At 36.1% G+C, this 5738-nt stretch overlaps 1 non-coding gene across 1 annotated transcript; it reads left to right on the forward strand.

Annotated features, from left to right (window-relative positions):
- Nucleotides 1-3108: 3108 nt before the first annotated feature.
- On the forward strand, nucleotides 3109-3211 carry LOC122298012. The gene has a single exon (XR_006239070.1). It is a non-coding gene; the product is annotated as a small nucleolar RNA R71 (small nucleolar RNA).
- The last annotated feature ends 2527 nt before the right edge of the window (nucleotides 3212-5738 follow it).

Consider the following 5738-nt stretch of genomic DNA (forward strand, 5'->3'; position numbering starts at 1 on the left):
TGCAAGAAGGTGTGCTAGTCCTAACAGGCTAAAGATACTCTCTAAGAGTCCTGTTTGGATTCTCCACTTCCCTATCATAATGCTCATTTTCAGCCACGATGCTATCAGTGTCTGATGATGATTCTACAGAAGATGATGCAGAGCTAAAAGATGTCAATGATTGTGTCCTAAACATTCGAGATGTATGGTCTCTAGTCCAACTAGTCATACAAACAAGAGCAGATAATCAAAGACCATGAAAAATAAAAAGAGAGAAGGGAAAAAGATTAGATGTCACCCAGGTTGTGAAAAGGTTCACAGCTCCACAACGTCCTCTCAGCAGTGGAGGAATGCTCTAATAAGCACTAGTTGTCCCCGGCAACGGCGCCAAAAACTTGACTCATGGTCGAGTGTGCTTCCAAGTGTAGAAGTGTCAAGTTGTTTCAAGGATAAGTCCAGAATCGTATTCCACAGGGACAAAGGGTTATCAAAGCGTATAAGAGATTTGTGAGTAACAAATGAATCGAGTATGAGAGATGAAAAAAAAAAATTAAAATGCAATGCAAAAAGATAATCGAAGTTGAAATTAGAGTTTCTAAAACAAGGGCAATTTAACAAACACTTGGGTTGGGTGTGAGACTCTCTTTATTTTGGATCCTAGATAATTTTCTTGATTAACAATCCAATCAAGGCATTGATAAACAGAAGATAAAAAGTTGTGCTCAAGTTTTGTAATATTTTTTTTCTAAGGGATTCTCTACTTTACTAGCCAAACACACATCAACAACCAATCGAGAGAAGCCTTGATAATTTTCAAGCTTTTGTTGTGCCTTACGTCAACAACAAAACAAGAGCAAGAGCCGCAATCTATTTTCAATTTAAATCTGACTAGTAATATAGTGAAATCAACATTCAATCACAAAATATTGCATTAAACTAGAACCTAAAATAAATTAAGTCTCATTCCACAACCCAAGTTTCTAAAATTAGTTACACATGATATTTCTAGCAACAAAAATTAATCTAATTAAAGCCATAACAAAATCTGAGAGCAAAAAAAAAATAAACTCAAAATAAAGATGAGCCTAAACGAATGAGAAATCGTAGCACAGGAAAAATAAAACAAATCTCAAGCCTTTGCTGCGTCGAACAAAATGATAAGAAGAAGAAAATAAAATAAATAAGCCGCTTTCTACTCTGCAACGTAAATAAAGAAAATAAAAACTCTTAAGAACTAACTACTGACGAACCAAAACGAAAAGAAGAAGAAATAAAATAAATAATCCAGCCAACGTCTCAAACGAAAAGCAAAACAAATGAAAGAAGAAAAAGAACACAACCAGCCGGCAATCCTACCAAACGAAAAAGAAAGGATAGTAAAAACTGTTGATTCCGTCTAACTGAAGAAGAGAAAATAAATAAACTTCCAACTAAAACTCTACTGCTAGGTCTCCATAACTCTAAGCTAAGCTAGGTTCTGCTGTAGCCGAATGTAAAACCAAAAGAAAACTATTAAAATCTGCTGCTAGTGTCCAAAACAGAAAGCAAGAATGAAAAATAAATCCAACCCCAGCCCCTTCAGTAAAATGAAAAGAAAAAGAATAAGAACTCAGCTCCCCTCCAGTCTAAACGAAAAGTAAAGTAATAATGTATGAAAACACAAAAACTAGCCGCCTACTACATGAACGAACCAGCCGTATAAAAACAAGTTGAAAAATAAAGAGCCAAAAGTCAGCCCGTCTGTCTGTGTGATCCCATGTGATCTCCTGCTGCTGCTTTCCGTCCAGCTGTCTTCCATCTCTTAGCTTCAATGACAAATTCGGTGGAATCACATGCCAAAAGCTGAAATCAGATCTGCTGCTTCCAGCAACATGTTTTCTGCATTGGTGTGCTGCTATCTGGCTGTCTCCAACGTGATCTTCAATTGTCAAAACTGAGGGCCTGCTGTTCTTCTGCTAATCTGCATGTGTGCATTTATCTCCTGCTGCACGTGTATTGCATGTGTGAGTCCAGCTGTGTGCTATCCATGTGAGTTTGGTCTGCATGTGTGAATCCGGTCTGCATGTTTACTTGTGTGCATGCATGTGTGAGTCCGAATGTGTTTGCACTTTTTTGCATGTGTGCATGTGATCCTGCATGTGTCCGAATGGTCTGCATGTTTGCATGTGTGAGTCCACTGCATGGTGTCCAAATGAGTGCATTTGATCTCTATTAGATGAGATTCCATAAAACCATAGTTAACTTCTCTATTTTCTCATAGGTCCCATTCTTTCTTTCCTTCCATAAATGCCTTACAATATATAAATGAAATGATATTATAGTTTAAGTATTTCAAGGGCAAATATGAGACTTTGATGTGCAAAAATATTGGCATCAATTAATTTGACATTCAATATTAGAATTTGATGCATAATTAAGTGTTCAATTCTTATTTGATAAATAAATCACTCATTTAAACAACTTAATTATGCAATTCTAACCCTTTATCATTGATATTTGCTTGTCCCTGCATAAAAGCCTGTAATGTTTTCTCAAGGGTTTTCTTATGTGGAGGCACATAAGGACTAGAAAAAGATGGCCCTTGAGGATTTTGATTTTGATTGGACTCATTCCTGCAACTAAAATTGGGATGATTTCTCCATCCAGGATTATATGTTTCCGAATAAGGAGAAGAAAATGGTCTCCTATAGGAATTCATGACATTTGCTTGTTCGTGCAACACCTCTTTAAAAGCAGGGATTGTTGGACAATCCTGAGTTAGGTGTCCACTAAATCTCACAAATGCCACAATTTTCTTCTTCTTTTTCACTGGCCTTAACTGGATTTAACTTCCTAAGTTCCATGGCTTCGACTTTTCTTGTCAGACTTGCTATCCTAGCATTCACATCATCATTTCCTTTAAGAACATACATACCTTCTTGAGACATGGCACTGAGTTTGGACTTATTTGACCGATCAGAACGATCTGTGTTATCCCAAGATTGGGCATTTTCAGCTAACTGGTCAAAATAGTCCCAAGCGTCATCAGGATCTTTATTTAAAAAATCACCGTTACACATCATTTCTACAAACTGACGCATTTGAGATGTTAAACCTTCATAGAAGAAACTAATGGTGCGCCAAGTCTCATAGCCATGATGTGGGCAAGTTAGCAACAATTCTTTAAAACGTTCCCAACACTAAAAAATGTTTTATTTTCCTTTTGAGAAAAATTCATAATATTTCTGAGAAGAGTGTTGGTCCTATGAGTAGGAAAAAACTTTTTTAGAAATTCTCTTTGCATTTCTTGCCATGTGCCAATAGATCTTGGTCTCAAAGAGTTCAACCAATTTTTAGCTTTTCTTTCAAAGAGAATGGAAACAACTTTAATCTAACAACATCATCATTGATAGTTTGGTTTTGTAAAGTTGCACAAACTTCTTCAAATTCTTTTAGATGCAAATAAGGACTTTCTGAATCTAAGCCATGAAACTTGGGAAGTAATTGGATTACTCCCGGTTTTAAATCAAAATTTCCCATATTCGTAGGAAAAATCATGCAAGATGGAGTACTTGTCCTTGTAGGCTGCAAATATTCGCACAAAGTTCTCATTGGCGGATTATTTTGTGCCTCTACATTTTCTTGTTCGTCATGAACACTACGATTGTCAGCCATGGTATTAGAATGAGAATTTTTAGAATCACCTGACAAAGTATCAACTAATTCTTTTAAAACAATTTCCTCTCTTCTCAATCTAGCCGTTTGATCACGCTGCCACGAGATCATTCATCATAAAGGATCGGGGACATTCAAAAAGTAAAAACAAAATGCAAAACAAGCAAGAAAGTAAAAGAAAAAATTTTGGAACGAGATTACCAAATGGTATGAATATGGAAGCAATGTTACATGCTCTGTTTTCCGTAAAAAATCGTACCTGCAAAAAGAATATGAAAAGCAATTAGCAAAAGATTACTAATTTTTTTTTTCTAAAAAACAATTATCACACATTGCAATCCCCGGCAACGGTGCCAAAAAACTTGTTACGCCTAAACTTTGACTCAAATTAATGAACCAAAAATTTAGTGCAGTTTTACCTGCAAGTATACAGGTGTTGTAGTATCTTACATGATCGAATCCACAGGGATTGACTTTTGTGATAAAGAAAATAAATTCAGACAATGAAACGAAATTACTAAAAGAAACGTGCAATCAAATGAAGATTGATAAAATAAATGAATCAAACTAAAATGATGAAATGAATTGATATGGAAAAAGACTAAGGTTTCGAGGATCCGTTTAATAATTTATGATATTGTTTCCGATCGATTTACTTCACTTAAACTAGAATAATGATTATGTTTAATTGGAAGATTTAACATTTAAGATCAAGAAAAAAAATCGCTTATGATTGAGTGTGAACGATTGATGATTAAAACATTCACAAATCAATTTGAATACCACAGGGATTCTTCAAGCATTCACTGTATTCGGAAATCACAATGAATCAAGATGAGTGTATAGATAATCAAAATATCCAATAAAATCCTTCAAACGATCAATCTTGCAGAATAAATTTTACGTGGATCCGAAAATAATATTTAAATCATTAAACTTCACCTCTAACCTTAGTATGGAAATTTAGCCAATCATATTTATTATAAGTGCTATAGAGATCATATAAATATTATTCATTAGAAAACTAAAATGAAATACAAGAAATACTAGGCAACAATTTAGAAACAACAAAATTTAGAATCTAGTCAACGTCGAAAGAATAAAGCTCACGACGTTACTAAAATGCATAAAACAGAAATTGAAACTAAAAGAAATTCATCAAGAAGAAGCTGCAGCCCCACCAGATGCCAAACGAAAAAACATGAAGAAGCAAAAATAAAACTCCAACCACTTCAACTCCACGTTAAACTCAAGCACCAATCTCCTCATGCTCCTCTCTCCACCAAAATAAATTCCATCCAATTAGATTACTCCAGCCGGCTCCCTTCAAATCCATCCCCCACATCAACTTCTTTTCACATCAACCCCAAAGAAAATCTGGAAACTCTTTATACGTCTCCCTCTACCCAGCCAAATATCCCAAACCGACCAACACCCTGCCCTTAACTACCAACCAAATGACCGACACCTCACTCAAACCCAAGCACGGCATTTTCCCTTCACTTCCCTACACGTCCCTCTCTACCCATGTAACCCTCTCACTCACGTAACCTTCTCACTCTACACCCACCGATTGCTCCCCTTTTTATCTCTATTTACATCCAGCAATATATATATATATATCTGCTTCTAGTCAGTCCAAACTCCCTCCTCCAATCACAATTCCTTTTTCTTTCAATCACCACCGATTTTCCTACACTTTTCTCTCAATTCCAGCTGACCGACTGCACACTTTCTTCTTTCAACTTTTGCACCCACCGACTCCCTCTCTTTTCTCTTTTCGTCCAGCAATATATTTATATATTAAGTTGGCACCAAACTTCCCCCAACCACAATTCACTTCAGCCGACTTCTCTTGTTGAATATGGCACTCTACTTCAAGCACGACACTTCTCTTATCTCTTCTTTTCACAAGTCAAGCACGACATTTCTTTTCTTCATCTAGCAATATATTTATGGCACTCCAGCCGACTTCTCTTATCTCTTCTCTTCACCTTTTCAATTTCTGCCGTCCAACCACACACATATATAGATATATATATCTTTAGATGGCTGCCTCAAGTTGGTGCTGCCCTTCCTCCAAGTCAAGTGATGCACGACATCTA

This window comes from Carya illinoinensis, chromosome 15 (genome assembly GCF_018687715.1).
Source record: "Carya illinoinensis cultivar Pawnee chromosome 15, C.illinoinensisPawnee_v1, whole genome shotgun sequence".
NCBI classification, from domain to species: Eukaryota; Viridiplantae; Streptophyta; class Magnoliopsida; order Fagales; family Juglandaceae; genus Carya; species Carya illinoinensis.